The 16961-nt window shown below is 34.1% G+C and overlaps 1 long non-coding RNA gene across 2 annotated transcripts in view; it reads left to right on the top strand.

Moving 5' to 3' along the window:
- LOC113252965 (uncharacterized) overlaps positions 1-16961 on the top strand; it is a 227750-nt gene that overhangs the window by 192510 nt on the left and 18279 nt on the right. The window contains exons 11-13 of one of the 2 annotated variants that reach the window (XR_008957901.1): positions 39-179; positions 3974-4013; positions 16444-16584. This is a non-coding gene — a long non-coding RNA (uncharacterized LOC113252965). The remainder of the gene's footprint in view (positions 1-38; positions 180-3973; positions 4014-16443; positions 16585-16961) is intronic. The other variant, XR_008957900.1, reaches the window with a different exon arrangement.

Genomic DNA, 16961 nt, shown 5'->3' with positions numbered 1-16961 from the left:
GAAAATAATAAATAGAAACTTCCATCCTGTTTTACTAGGATGCTTTTCTAATGTCAAGCACTGGTGTGTAACATATTTAAAGGGCAGTCATGAGGCAGAGAAGTGGAATGAAGTCCACCACATATGGTGGATTTTTCATCGAAAAACTTTGCAGTGGCACCAAGGAATAAACACAGTGAGTAAGTAAACACATTATGAGTCATTTATACTTTGGAATAATAAGTAGTTTTTACAAAAGAATGAGGTTGCACTGTATGCCCTGACACAAGTAAAAATTTCAAGACATTGTTAAATTGAAAACCACAAGTTGCAGAGCAACTTGTAAAGATGATTTATTTATGAAAAAAACCCCAAAGATACATATGTATAAGTATACACATATGTATGCAAATGTATACAATAGGAATAGAACAAAAGGCTGAACACAAAGCATGGACAATGGAGAGGGAGAGGACATGGAGTTGTGAGTATGAAGTGCAAGGAACCTCTGGATTTATTCTGAATATATCTGTTTTTATTTGAATTTTTTATATAAGAATATAATCATGTATTATCGACATTAAATAGTGAAATGTTATTAATAACGGCAAAAACATCTTCTTTTTGTTTTCTTGTTTTCATCATCGCCCATCTCTGGTTTTAGTTTGGGAAGGCAGACACACACACACACACACACACACACACACACACACACACACACGACTCCTTTGTATGTCTAGAAATTACAGCTTTCCTGGAAATCTTCATTTGCTCCTTGGAAACTTTGAATGCAAAGTTGTCTGGGATACATTCTTCAATCAAGAATTGTGAGGAAGTCTTGATTTCTGCTTGCATAGGGAACATATTTAAAAGAAACACTTTTGTTTTTGCTTTTGTTTCTGCATAAAGTGTGAGGATGGAAAAGTGCGCTAGAACAAATTTAACAGTCTAGGAAGTTGGCACAACTGCAATCAATTTTGAGCAAAATGAGACTTAAAGTGTAGCAGTGTTATGGTTTACCCTGTGTTTCATTCAGTCCTGTGTGGCCTGACTTCACCACTCCCCTCCGAGGACCTTGGGACTAAGAACTTGGACTTGGGCTCTGTTGTTACCCGTGCCCAAAAGGCTTGTTTGCTGACTCCTGAAGTGGTGGTATTTTGTTTGTGAACCTGGCAAATGAAAGAGCATGGAGAGCACTGAGTCATAAGACAGGGTTTCTTCAGATGACTTTCAAGTCGTCTGAAAAAAAGTACTATATTATTGCTAGATGGACAAGTTACTGCTCTTAGAAACTTAGCTCTTTATATATTTATGTCTGTCATAAATTTACGGCTTTTAAGCTTAGCCCTGGTAACAGTGCACAAGATTCTCTGCACTGAGAGATTACCCTCCTCCCTTCCCTGTCCATACAGAGAAGAAAAGAGCCCTGCTGTTATTTCCTAAATCCTCTGTGGGAGATGGACAAGTAGGTTAGTGGAACAGCAATGGAGGAGGAGCTAAACCCTGGGTTCCTGCTTTAGTTATACGACCATGAATATATTACCTAACCTCTGTGAGTCTCAATTTCCTTATCTTTAAGGTGGGATTAATAACTCCTTTGCTTATCTCACAGGATATCAGGGAAATAAATGAGATCTGTGTGGACACATTTTATAAGGAGGAGCTCCTTTTATATATCTCAATATCTGAATTCAACAGATTGTTTTGTAATTATCTCTTTGAGTTGTATCCCCCACTGAATTTTAAGATTAGAGGCTGTATCTTGTATAGTATGTTTGCATCCTTAGTCTGACACATAGTAACCATTTAATAAATATTTCCTGAAAGTTTGCCAATTATTGGAATATAATCTAATGGAGCCTCAAAGTTGGGGAGTATAAAACTCCAATGAAACAATTTTGGAGTAGGACCATTTAATTTTTTCCAAAAGGGTGTACAGGAGGACAAATTTCCTTTTCTACAGGATTTCTTACTTCTTAAGAGAACTTGGCATAATATGACCTGATTGTGGTGAAAAAGGAATATAAAATTATTACCTTAGTTTATTTGTATTTATTTAGCTCAGTTGATTATAGCGCTTTCCAATGTTTTTCACATCATGGTGTGCATAGAAAATGACAATGTTTGTATGGCACACAGAATACTTAGAGAGTTTCAAATAGTGCCAAAGGATGTGGACTCTGCATGCCTTCACTCCTCCCGGCCATCCTGAGGGTTAAGAAAGAACCAGAAACTGTATTTTGTTACTTGCAACCATTAACGACAAAGCAGTTAAGATACTCCAGGTTAGAGCATATACTGGATTGCATACTGTCCCCTCAAATTCATGTCCACCCAGAGCCTCAGAATTTGGAAATAAGATCTTTGCATATTTAATTAGTTAATCAGAGGAGAACTCTACATGATGGCAGAGGCTATCAGAGATTTGAGTGATGTATCTACAAAACAGGGAATACCAAGAATTGCTGGCAACCACTGGAAGCTAACAAGAGGCACGAAACAGATTCACCATCACCTTCCTTCCTCCAGAAGGAACCAAATTTGCCCATACCTTGATTTTGTACTTCTGGCCTCTAGAACTGTGAGGAAAAAAAAAATCTGTTGTTTTTAAGCCACATAGTTTATGGTAACTTGTTATGGCAGCCCTAAGAAACTAATATGGAGCATAATACAAAATAATCCAAGGTCATGGATATTTTTTGGGTTTTGGTTTTTTATTTTATTTTATTTTTTGATCATGGATATTTTTTGAAATGCAAGACCAAGTTTGCCAATGTCTGCCTGGCCATGCACCAATAACAGAAGAATCCATGGTTGCCTTTCATTACAATAATTTATAAAATACATTTCATCTGACACACAACAGGATCCACAGTATAAACCCAGTGGTGTTGTGAAAATGCCTTAGATAATTGTTTCTCAAAGTCTGGTTTTCAAAACAGCAACATCAGTAGCATCTGGGAAGAAGTTTAGAAAGAAAAATTCTTGGCCCCTCCTAGACCTACCGAATCAGAAACTGAAGATAGGGCCCAGCAGTCTGTGGTTTAAAAATCTCTCCAGGGGATTCTAAGTTTTGACCCCCTTGGAAAATTGTCATACCTGTTGGAATAGAGAGAGATTGAACTCAACTTTGCTGAAACAAAAGATGGGAGCATTTTTAAGTGCTGGGGTGAGTTAGTAGAAAAGTATTGCAGGATATTAGGGGGAGGTTGGTCAATGTGACTAGACCATCTGTATGTGCTATGTGGTACCTAGTGGAAATTAGGCTCCCATCTTCCCATAGAGACTGGAATAGAAAGGCACTACCTTACTTGATGATTATGTTTCAAAGGGATGTTTCCCAGGTTTTTGAGGAGCGTATTACTGGGATGTGATACTGACAAGAGGCTGGAAGAAAATTATTTATATCTCAAAGTGGCAGAGTAAGAATTTCCAATTGCAAATTTTCTAACGTAAATGATCTAAGAGAAGGGAGGTCAAAGTTAAAGTCAGGAAGAAACCTGCCTAAGCTGAGAGGAAATCAAGATGACCTTGATCAGTTGCCCTCTGAATTTTTTCCCCACATGAACATTAAAATCAACTTGTCAAGGTACAGAAACACCCTGTTTGGGTTTTTATGACATTGCAAACTTAATTTAGGAAGTACTGATTTTTTTTCATCAAGGGACATGGTCTTCCATTTTTTCAAGTCTCCTTTCATATTCATATTTTTCAGTAAATTTTGATGATGTTTTATTTCTGTCCTATACAATTCTAAGAGACTTTATTCCTGGATGCTCAATATTTGGGGCATAGTATTTTTTTTCATTATATTTTTGTCAAAGATCATTCTGGTGTATTGGAAAATTATTTATTTATTTTTGTTACTTTTACTGAACTCTTTTAATTTGTAAATATTTCCATTAATTATCTTGAATTTCCTAGGGAGATAATGATGTCTGAAAATAATGGCATAGCGACATTCTATTTCAATGTTATGTCTTTTATCTTATAGGTGAAACAGAAGAAATAGAGATTCAACTTGTTGATTTCTAGTAAGTGATAGATCTGAGATTTTAAGTATTCCTTAATTCCAGAGTGTTTGCTTATGTTATACTCACATTCAACTGTTCTTCAGGATTTATTTTTCCAGATACATTTATTAGTTCTCTAAGTTTTTATGTCATTATGTATATTAGATTCAATATGTGTAGGTGACTCTTTGAAAAAGTAACACAACGAGGTATATGTATCTTGTCAGTGAATCCTGATAATTGATTGGAAGAAACAACAGAAAAGGATATAATTGTTTCACTCAAATAGCCTAGTGGTTTGTTGGGTATATAAGTATTTGATGACTGATTAATACATCACCTGTCTCTAACCCCCACATCTACTGCCAAAGTTTCAAAAATTTGTGGAAAGATGCAATTATGTAATATGCATGCACATGAAATTAATATAGTGTTCATAAATATTAAAGCCTTTATAATATAGGTTATGGGAGGATTGACCAGAAATATTCAGCTCATCTTCAGGTTGCTTTAATATTTTTTGTAGGCTGGTTGCCATGATGACTAATATGGTACAACTATACAGTTATGCATTAAATATCATGGAAATGTACATCTGCACTGGATTTTCCTTTTTTCTTTATTGCTTTGTTTCTAAAGTGCTGAGTTCTGCTAAAAGTTTTGGATTGAAATCAAATCTGGAAAGCTTTGGCAATGTTGCTGAAATGATATCCCAGTATATTATCCTTTAATGAAATAAGTATAGAGGACTGATTGATTTATGGAGCAATTTTTTGCATCATTACCTGTCTTGATTGTATACAAAACGTTTTTTATTCTCACTGTTTTGAAAGAACCATTTTAATTTTAATATGTTTATTTCAAAATCTGATATCTTAGTTGGCAACAGGATTAAATCTTACAAAAGTTTTTATGCACAATTCTTCTGAAACCCAAGAAGATGTTTATTAATTTTCAGATACTTTAATTGTATTGTGTAAATATAGCATTTAACTAAAATATACTTCTTTTGCCTGACTATCTGCTCTGTAAGAACAAAGCTGGGTTTTCTGTTGCTTAATCTAATTTAAACTGATGTGGCCATAATCATTTTTTTAAAGCATATGCTAAAAAATTCTTCCAGACTCACAGAATATGCCCATCATAGTGATGTTTTATGTTGCAATTTAGAGTTTAATTTTTAAACTATAACGTAATTTCAAATGAGTATTATTCCCAGAACGAAATTGTAAGAACTACCTTTTTATCTATCATGTTCCTTAACTTGCTGGCATGGTTGGAATTTTTAACACTGACCATGTGGCTTTGATGAAGCTCTAAAATATAATACTGCAGTTTGGAAAAGACAAGGTAGTTCTCTTCATGGCATCTGCTGAGTAACCCTTGTCTCTGACGACTCATTGAATAAATATTACAATTCATAGAAACCTTAAGCATTCAATACACACATCTGGGTTTTGGTCCTATTTACCTTCATATTTTAGGTGAGCCTAGAAAAAAGCGAACTGAAATCTGTGTTAATATAGCTCTCAGGAACTGTTTTGGTTGATTTCCCAAAGTCAGTCAGAATCAGTTCAATGAAAGAGCAAAGTCAAACCAATAATTTGTCATCAAGCAAACCTTACAAGAGCAATCCTGATACTGAACTCTTTTCCCTTTATATCTGGTTGGACTTTAGACCTAGCCTTGGTATAACCTTATATTTGTACCGAAGACGATTAGAATTTCTAGACTGTGATTGCATCTAAGAAGGTTGTACCAGACACTGTACCATGCGTATTACATATCTGTGATCTAATTTAACCCTCACAACAGCCCTGTAAGTCACGTATTATTACCATTTAAATTGATCAGTAAACAAGTTCAATGAAGTTGACAGACTTGCCTATTATCACATGAGGGAATGACAGAGCCAGGATTAGAACCTAAGTTTGACTCTAAAGCTGTGTGCTCTTTTCCTGTGTTGTATCAGAATTTTGACTACTTGTTTCTAGTCTGTAACTAAACATTCAGTAGGTGACTTTTTTACTTTTTCTAAATATAAAATAAAATTAAAGTCTGTGAATGATTTAAAAGAAAAATATGTTTAAATCTATGTCTGTCAAATAAAGATATTGCTTGGCATCATTCAGAAACCTTGTCAGAATGTTCTCAATTCTGATGTCTGAGTCACTGCCAAGAATAAAAACGTGAGTTTCAGGTTTAATCTCTATGGGTATCACAATATAGCCTCAAGATCAAATTAATGAATAATGGCAAAATAGACACTTTATCTCATACTGTATAGAATAAGACACATTCCTAAAGGGTTAGCAGTGCCATTTGTTATAGGCAATAGCTTCCAAAAATTCCCAAACATTTCACATTTCAACCATTATTTCTTGAAAACATGCTATTTCTTGTGTATGTTAAGTGAATGAAGGTCCTTAAAAAAATCTCCCATGAACCATTCCGTCAAATTTTACCTTAAAAGCTGGCAACTTTCCTCTCAACCAGAATATGCTTAGAGAAGTTTTGAGAACAGATAACTCACACTGCAGAATCTGTGCAACTCTCTCTTGGGAAGATAATTTTACTGCTTACTAACCACCTGAATTGCGTCATTGGTGAGCTCAATGGACATCAATACAGTTTTCTGGATTCTCGCACATTTTTGTAAAGGAACGGACATCAGAATAGTTGTAGGCTGATTATCTTGCATCGTTTCAAGGTCATTGTCTTTGTACAGTCTAGGTACACAGCATCATGAGCGACTTATATACTCATTAGTCATTGAACTCTATTTGCCAAACATGTGAATGATTTTTGTAGCCAACAGTGTGTCAGGTATTTTATTTCTTCATCAGTTACATTTGTGGGTTATCCCTAACATTTAACATCTTATTTATTTCGTTTGTTTTTTATAATGATTTATCAAAGATGAGCTCTGAGAGACATGCATGTTTTTGATTGTTAGTTGAGTTTTAGATTCATATTTGATTGTGGGGCAGCTGAGGGTATACTTGTGTGTGCAGAGGGCTATGGATAGGTTCAATTAAGGTCATGTGTGATGCTTTAGTTGATCTTTCACTTATTCTCTTGTTTTCTTCACCATTTATTATAGCATAATCTCAGAACATATTCTAATTTCTCCAAATATAGGAAGAAAACCTGACTAAATGAACTCTTTTTTGCTAAGACTGGAAGAAGTTTATTAGGAGAGATGGACTGACTAATTTGAGTTTCTGTTTCTTTGAAAGCAACTATTTCATTGAACAGTTACCTTCTCCCCTTAGCAAACTTCCAGGTCATCTCTACCTTTTTACAAAGTTCCAGCAATTTTATGGCAGTCATCGAACTACAAGGCACTATTTTACTGAGGCATTTTATGTGATAATGCTACCTCTTGAAAATGAGGCTTCCTGTTACAAAAAAAATTTTTTTGATCTTTACCAATCTAACAAATATATTATGAGAATAAGATGCTGTATGAAAGAGTTATAACACTCTATTGATATTTGACATCTTTGTTTGTTGATAAATGCTAAAAGGGAAAAAATCCTATCTTTTATCCATAAGAGAAAAGATAATATAGTATCATCTGTCTCCAATATAAGATTACAAGTGAGACATTACTTTTATTTTGAATCTTTAATAAAAGCATTTTCTGGAGAGATGTTAAAGGTAGAATTTGCTTTGAACATCTGTGTAAAGCAGTTTATGAAAGTAAAAGAAATCCAATTATTTGTATATATGGACATTTCTATTCAGAAATACACTATGTAATCACTGCACTAAAAGTGTAATAGATGTCAAGGTAAGTGGAATGGTGGAAACAGAGGTAAGAACCCAGTGGGTCCTAAATCTGGGTCACTATAGTTCTAGAAATCAGCTCTTCTCTGGATGTTTTTCTCCACTCCATTAAAAATATTTATAACTTTACTTTTTAAATATTGTCCCTTTTTGATTTCTGCGAACACACTTGGGAAAGAGGCAAAAGACTGTCTAAAGATGACAAAATCATCTCTTTCATTCAATATGTCTTCAACATAAGAAGTAAGAAACAAAAAAAAGTGTTTTTTCTTTAAACTGAGAGTGCTGGAGATTCTTTTCAAGCACTGTTTCAACAATAACAAAAGGCTATCTCAGTTCTTTAAAGATGATGAAATTGGTATCATTAAGAAGTATACTGACATTTTTCTACTTACTAAATGCCAAGAAAACACTAAAAGACTCTGTTACCATCCAAATCCTACTGGCTGCTATTTAAAATAAGCAATGGACAAAGAATTGCCACTCTCATGGGGTGTGTGCTGGAGAAGATCCAAGAACAGCCGCTGACTGTTCATGATTACATTTGTTACAGAATTGGCTATTTCACACCTAGGGACAACTTTGATTTCAATATTACCTTTCATTGAACAATATCCCTGAGAGGGTGCTGGCAATAATTAAAGCAAGTCTTCAATTGTACCCATGTTTAAGTGTATGTGAAAACTATACCCCATAGGTCTTGCTACACCTATATATTTGCTATATGGAAAATGAAAGAATGGTGTGAACTCGGGGGCCTTTTGGGAGTGGAACAAAGAAAGGTATAGATGCTGTGTAAACATTTCAGAGTAAGGAGACAGTTTAGTAGTTAAATTCATAGCTTTGAAATTAAGCAGACTGAATCCCAGGACTACTATATTTTACTATATGAACTTGTACGAGTTCATTACTCTCTCAAAGTCTCAGTTTTTGCACCTGTGCAATGACCTTATAATAGTTACCTGTCTCATAAGAATGTGATAAATACAACTGAGGTTTTTTATATGAAGCACTTATACAGAGATGACGCTCAGTGCTATCATCATCACCATCATCATTGAGACATCTAGAAGTTTATTTTGAATGCTAGATTCAAGAAGGGTAAATGCCATTTTTGTAACCTGAGTTCATAGATTACCAGAAGCATATTCTATTTTAGGTTCTTGATTTGAGTAAATATACCTGTCAGATGTATATCAATTCTTGACTTTGACTATCATTGTGTACTCTAGATGGTCTGTTGTTTTTAATAAGGAACTTGAGAAAACAACAAAAGGGATACACTGATTCAAACGAAATGAGGAGAAGTAGAAAAAATTTACATTATTTATGAGTTATATTTTATGTATTAATATGACTGAGTGTATATATTGGTCTTGTACATCTTTCTTTCTTTCTTTTTTTTTTTTTTTTGAAACAAAATGATTGAAACCTGAAGGTAACTCTTCTGGTGATTTTTTTAGAGACTTAGGCTAAATAGGAAGATTTGGGAATAGGTAGAACTTTTGGCACCTCTCAAGTAATACCACTTCATTAGTCACCTTTTTGTTTATGCCTATAATATTAGATGGAAATGCAGCAGAGGTGAGATAGGGGTGCAGAGTTTCTAATTCCTTCCTCATTTTTGGAACTCAGTATGTTTTATGTTTTACAGCTTTAGGCCTTGATATCTACAAATCATGCTCAAAAGTTTTACTTCTTTTAAGGAAACAATGAAATAAGGATGGAATAATGATCACAACTGAAAACAAAGCATTAACATTATTTCTCTAGCAAAAACATTCTCAACTTTTGTATCTTTAACTTGTTTGCTGTGTAACGGTTGCCTAAGTATTTTTTTTTTATTAGGACAAATGACTTGAACTTTCATATTGTTTTTGATATTTAGTCATTTGCCTTATATTCTCTTTATTTTAATAAAATATATTTTAATTACAGAATCATATTTTACTTAATCATCTCTTCTCTCTAGAAATACCCTGTAAAATAACCTCTTTTTTTATTATAGAAGTATAAAAGTTTATGGGATGAAAGTTCTAAAATAGATTTCATGTCAATATAGCATGCAGAGCTGGGAAAACTCCCTTTTCCACTTCAGCCATAGATTAGGTTGATTATTAGACTACAATAATATAGAAGTAATGTAGAATGGGAGATCAGAGTTAAAGTATTGTAAGGCCCTTCAATTATTCAGGAAGAGAATAGAGATATTGATTAACTCTAAATCTTGTTAAGTATCTATGTTAAAAATTTAAAGTTAGCTATTTAAAGAATAGAAATAGAGTGCATAATTTCTAAATAAGTGTGGTTTAGAAGAATTTAAAAAAACAGTAAAATCAATCCAACAGATTGTAGGAAAGGAGAAAATATAAACAAAAAATGGTAAATAAAGGACCAAAAATTCTGATGGTAAAAGCAAAATTAATCAGAAATTAGATTACATAAGAAAGAAAATTAAATTATATAATGCACAAGAGATACATATAAAGGAATATAATTCAGAAATATTTAGAATTTAGAAATTTAAAAAAAGATTTACTAGGCAAATACTAAGCAAAAGAAAGCTGGTGTGAAATTAATATCAGGCAAAATACAATTTGATGCAAAACCATTAATAGGATGGTGTTAGCACATGATAAAGGAAACATTTCACCACAAGTATAAAACAATGATGCTCTTATGTGCAAAGACAATGTAATCTCAAATATAAAAACAAATATTTATTTCATTGCGGAAAAGAATTTGAATATTTCATAATTATTTCAGAGGATTTTTTTAAATTACTACAGGATTTTTATATTCTCTCATTACGCAAAAATTAGTACAGGAACTGAAGATTTGAAGAACTTGTTATCAAACTTAATGTAAGAAATATATATGAACCCTATTAACTGAAAACGTACTCTTCAATAGCATATATGAATCATTTACAATTATTTTTTGCATACTAGGTCTCTAAGGATGTCTTTAGGAGTTCAGAAGAAAATAGAAATGTTCAGTATCATAATGTGAATTTGAAAAAATAAAATGAATGAAAAAGAAAATTAAAAACTCATTATTTCATCATCCAGACATAAGTATTATTAATATCTGACATGTAGATATCAGTATTTTTATGCAACTTGTGGCAGAGGCGGCTAAATGTTCCCAGATTGGATTCTCCTCTTCCTTGTTTCTCTTTAGAAACCACTCCTCTCAGATTTTAAGAGGGCACATGGCTACTCAAGTTGTGACTACATTTTCCAGCTCCCCTTGCAGCTTTCCATCTGAGTGAATAATGTGGGTTAGTGATGATGTAGCTTCAGACATGCAGATCCTAGTTAGAGATCTGTGAACCCCTGAAAACAGCCTGCAACAGTGTAGAAGTATGTGTGTGTGTGTGTGTGTGTGTGTGTGTGTGTGTGCGCACAAGAGCGACCACATGCATATTTCTCTGAGGTGTGGGTTCATAACTTTCATTAAATCTGCAAACCCCTATTTTCAAAAGAAAAAAATAAAATCTGTGCCCTAGAGGACATGAATTGTCAAGACAAAAGAAATATCTGAGGGGCGCCTGGGTGGCACAGCGGTTAAGCGTCTGCCTTCCGCTCAGGGCGTGATCCTGGCGTTATGGGATCGAACTCCACATCAGGCTCCTCTGCTATGAGCCTGCTTCTTCCTCTCCCACTCCCCCTGCTTGTGTTCCCTCTCTTGCTGGCTTTCTCTATCTCTGTCGAATAAATAAATAAAATCTTAAAAAAAAAAAAATCCTAAAAAAAAAAAAAAAAAGAAATATCTGAGTTCCTGGAGGACTTCATGGGGATCAGGTGACTACATGTGCTGGTTCATATGGATGTTACATGAGTGAAAAATAAGACTATCTTAAGTCATTGTGTTTTGCGGTTTCTTTGTTATGGCACTTTGGTTTGTACTTAACAAATAGAGAATTATTTTATTTTATTGTATTTCTTAGTTTAATTGAATTGAATTTAAAATATGATCCTGAAGCTATATTTTAGAATCTGATTTTAAAATTAGCATAACATCAACAGTTTTCTATGGCATTACATTGTTTTATATCATTTTGCATACTGTTCTGTATATCTGTATATACATAGGCCATAATTTAAAGATTTCACTTTTGTTAGAAATATAGGCTGTTCCTAATTTTTCTCTGTGTTAAACAGAGTTTATTGCTGAGTTTATAAACATTGCTGAGTTGCTAAATCACTGTTCACATTTGTAGTTGTTTCTTTAGAATAAATATGTAGAAACAAAATGGCATTTTGATGTATTTAAGGCCTGTTGTTATGTTCTTTATTGCATATTAATATTACTGAAGAATCTGTCAACTAGTTTTGTTGTAATGTATGCCCAGATGCTCACATCACTTTAGCAGTTAATCTGAATTTAACTGAAAAGTGGTACAAGAATCCTAACTATACAGCACAATAATTTCCCTACCAACTCTGAAGGGTGAAGTCACAACATTTTGTCTAAGAAATGAATTAATGTCATTTTCTTGATCCAACATATTATCTAATATCTTATCACCTTATTATTTTAGTATTTTGTATTTAAAGTTAAGATTCTCTTTTATCATGGAATTTCTTAGAAATATAATTAAGATAAAAAAGAAATATAATTAAAATATTTCTCTGCTAAAGCAGAATATTAGGCAAAAACCATAAACCTTATAGTTTTTGTCCCTTTTATGATTAATTGTTAAATATCAGAAGAATAAATTTGTTAAAACATATTTAGTTTAGAAAAACATATCTTCCTTAATTGCACTTTAAGGAAGAAAAATCATGAGAGAAAATGCTCCCAAACAGCTTGAAGTTTCTTTCAAATTTTTAAAAATAAGTAATTATTTTTTTCAGCTTTTCTTTTTTAATTATGTTGGTTGTGCTTCTTTTGAGATGAAACCCTAACAAGAAATAATTACTGCATTTCAATAATTCTTAAGGCAGCAGTTTCTTATCTTAAATAAAGTATTATATCTGAGGAATCACTGTATTTTTTTTAAGATTTTATTTATTTATTTGAGATAGAGAGAGAGAGTACAAGCCAGGAGGAGAGCAAAGAAGCAGACTACCCACTGAGCAGGGAGCCCGACGAGGGACTCAATCCCAGGGCTCTGGAATCACGACCGGAGCTGAAGGCAGACGCCCACCAGACTGAGCCACCGAGGCGCCCCTCACTGTATTTTTATAAATTTGAATGTGGGTATGGGAAAAAGGAATTGGGAAATATTTTTTTTTATAATTTTTATTTTGTTACATTGGTCACCATACAGTACATCCCCAGTTTTTGATGCAATGTTCCATGATTCATTATTTGCGTGTAACACCCAGTGCTCCATGCAATATGTGCCCTCATACAATGAGAGAACAGAATTACTCCTTTTTGTTTTTTACAGTCTTCAACAGTAAATAGTGACCTTCACAGCAACCACATCAAAAAATAGATTTAAAATGATGTATTTAGGAATCATACAGATTTATTTTTTGCAGTGTTGTTTTGTTTTGTTGCTTGGTGTGGAAAATGGGAATTGTACCAAGTTGTTTAATAATAATGAAAACAGTTGAAATTCAACCCTAAATTTAAAAATCTGGTTAATCACTCATCAATTCCATCATTTATTCACAGAATAATTGACAACTGGGCAAAGCATTGTCCTGTAGGAGAGACAATGTACAAAAACAGCTATAAGTTTAAGGTAGAAATGAGTATAACACATAAGAGGAAGACAATAGTTCCCACTGAGGGAAATAGGAAAGTGTTTGTAATATGTTTTGATAGGTAGCATTTGACTACCCCAGAAATTAGGAAGGCAAACAGAATGTACAAAAAATATTTTTGAAAGGAAGAGCATGAACTACATGGGGACACTGAGTTGCTCAGGTGAAGTTTCTTAGTTCAGGCTGCTATCACAGAATGCCACAGACTGGGTGTTTTATTAACAACGGAAATTTATTTCTCAGTTTTGGATGCTGGAAATCTAGGATTGGTGTGCTAGCACAGTCAGGTCCTGGTGAGAGCCCTCTCCTGGTTGTAGACTGCTGACTTCTGGTTGTTTCCTCCCATGGTGGAGAGTAGAGACAGAAGACAAGCTCTCTCATGACTTACACGGATACTTACCCAAAAACATGAGGGCTCTACCATCATGGCCTTATGTAATCCTAATTTTCTCCCAAAAGACCCACCCCCTAATACCATCACAATGTGGGTAGGGCTTCAGTATATGAATTTGGAGGACAATGCAAACATTCAACCCATAACATGAGGGAAATGTTGCAGATATGAGAAGAGTAGTGAAAAAGGGACTTGGGGGAAAAAAAAAGATAATGGGCCAGATTGCAGAGGGCCTGATTTTGAGGTTAAGGATTCCAGCTAAGAAATTCTAGGAAACTCTTTCAGAAATTCTATCCTGACATATTTTGCTGAAAAACAAAACAAACAAACCAAAATACAAGAAAGAACATTTTACATTTATTCTTATGTTTAGTCTATTGTTAGACTTCTAAATTATGACATACCAGTGGGACAAAGATTAATCTTAAACCTAATATCCATGATATGGAAAATAAACCTGTCAAATAACAGGATTCCAATTTTAAGGCAAACCTGATTGAAGGAAAGATAGCAAAATAAGTGGACAGAAAAAAACTGAAATGAAGACATTTATGGGAAATTTTGACATTATAAATATCAAGTATTTTTAATGCTTATTATATGTTAGGATTTGTGCACGATACTGATAGAGTTATTTAAAAAATTTAAGTATGATTTCCCTTATGCATATAATCCCCACTACAGTGGTCATTCTGTAATAAAATTGGAAATTAGATAATCACTCAGCAACAAATGGCAGAAAGAGTATGGAGTTTGATGTACTGACTTGGAGTTTAGGCTATAGCTCTGGCACAAAGTTGTATAATTTTGGGAAGTTACTGAAACTTTCAATGCTTCAGTTACATTATCCCTATACTTATCTTTACACTTTTACAATAGGACAGAGACTCCTGTTCTACCTGCCTCCTGCATCATTGGCGCTCTCCAATGCAATAATGCAAGTGAAAACGAATTTTATCTCATTGTTCTTGTTTCCCTAGGAATCTCTACTCTCCCTAATTACATATCTTGGGTTCTAGTTCTTGATCTTAGGGTCATATAGTTTACACAAACTTTCTTGAAAATGTTTCCATTTAAATATTGAAGACTGAGAAGTCTTAAAGTTCTGGGAAAGAAAATTGTGATGGTAAAATTTCAGGCACCTTAACAGGATAAGTCACTGCACTTTCTGGGCTTTAAGCTCTCCATCTATATGATTAAAGAGTTTTCAAATTGATTGCACAGAAGAATCACCTGATGAGCTTTCAAAGCTATAAATTCCTGGGCCCCATCCCAGATCTATCAAATCAGAATCATAGAAAATAATCACGGAAGATAGGAACATTTAAAATGAGTAATGAAAAAGCTGCAGTTCTAATCATAATCAGAGGCATAGATTTTGTCTATAAGACACTAGACTTACACAGTGCCAATTTTTAAAAGCTTTCTAGATTATCTGATGCACTGTTCTAAATTCTTTTTTCTGAGTCTCAAGGCTGCAATACCTAACTTCAAATGGAAACTAGACTGTTGTCTGGTACACATCGTACGTTGTACGTGGCATCTTGGGTAAGGAGAATTGTGATGATATTCACAGCAATGATAATGAAAAGAAAAATAAGAAACACATTTGATTAGTTTAATGTGACTAACTTTGGGATAATGATATGACATCAAATTAGTTACATTATAACCCCTCGATTGACAAGGCAGAATGGATGAACATATCAGACTTGACCTTAAAGGGCACATTATGCTGCTCCTCAAATGTAATTCTGAGATATGAGTGGCTTCTATTAGTAATTTGGAATTTTTAGCCTACTTATGTCTTAATTGTAATGTTTAATAAGTGATATTGTGATATACTAAGAAATATACATTTGGTCTTCATTCCTAGTTCTTGACATTGAGCTCTTAAAACCTTTAGAATGTCCTTATTGATGGGATGGGGGGGTGTCCTTTGCTATTCATAATAAGCCCTTTTCAACCATACCTGAGTCCATGTTAATAAGGAGACTTGTTGGGTTGCTAGATACCTTTAGGATGGAGGCTGGTTGCCAGAGCAGCCAACCATGTGAGTAGTGTTAAAGCTTTAATCTCTACCCACCTAACCTCCATGGAGACCAGAGAGTCTGAAGATTGAGTTAATCACCAATGGCCAATAATTTACTCCATCATCCCTACGTAATGGAAACTCCACAGAAAACCTAAACTATAGGATTTGGAGAGCTTCTGGATTGGTGAGCACATGTAAGTGCTGAAAGGGTGATGCCCCTAGGAAGGGCATAAAAGCTCTGGGCCCATTGCCCTGTACATCTCTTCTATTTGGCTGTTCATGAGTTGTATCTTTCGTACAACTAGTAATGGTAAATAAACTGTTTTTTGAGTTCTGCGAGCATTTCTAGCAAGTTATGGAACCTGAGAAGGAGGTCACGGGGATTCCTGGTTTATAGCCAGTTGGTCAGAAATACGAAAGGTCCAGGGTATATGATTAGCATCTGAAGTGGGGTACCATCTTATGGGACTGAGCTCTCTTAACCTATGGGGTCTGCTTTAACTCTAGGTGGTGTCAGAATCGAACTGAATTATAGGACAACCAGTTGGAATCTGCAGAATTGGAAAATTGATTGATTTGGGATCAACCCACATATGCGATCATACAGGTGGAGAGCTTGAAGCCCAGAAGTCTCGTGTCAGAAATACTGTGAGTAGAAATAGATCTTAAGAGATATAAATAAAAAGACTTGAGACAATGGAAGATACAGAGCCAAAATCATTATTTGGTGCTATAGAACACAAATTTAGCCTTTAGAGAATTCAGGTTATTAAGAAACAGTGACCTTTAAAGGATTATGCAGACATAGCCAAAATGTGTAGACATTAGTCCTGATACTAGGTATTATTAACTAGCAAGTATGGCTCATTTTTCTTTTTACTTTCAGATTTACTTTAAATTTTAAAAAAGGAAAAGTAAGAGATATTTTGAAAGGTAATAAAGTTTAGCTCTAATTGGGGCACTGGTTAGAATAATAGCATTAGAACAGCAGAGTTTATTTTTTTCACTGATTTTATTCATTTCAG

This window comes from Ursus arctos, unplaced genomic scaffold (assembly GCF_023065955.2).
Source record: "Ursus arctos isolate Adak ecotype North America unplaced genomic scaffold, UrsArc2.0 scaffold_6, whole genome shotgun sequence".
In the NCBI taxonomy this organism is placed as follows: Eukaryota; Metazoa; Chordata; class Mammalia; order Carnivora; family Ursidae; genus Ursus; species Ursus arctos.
This window is presented reverse-complemented; position numbering and strand designations above follow the sequence as displayed.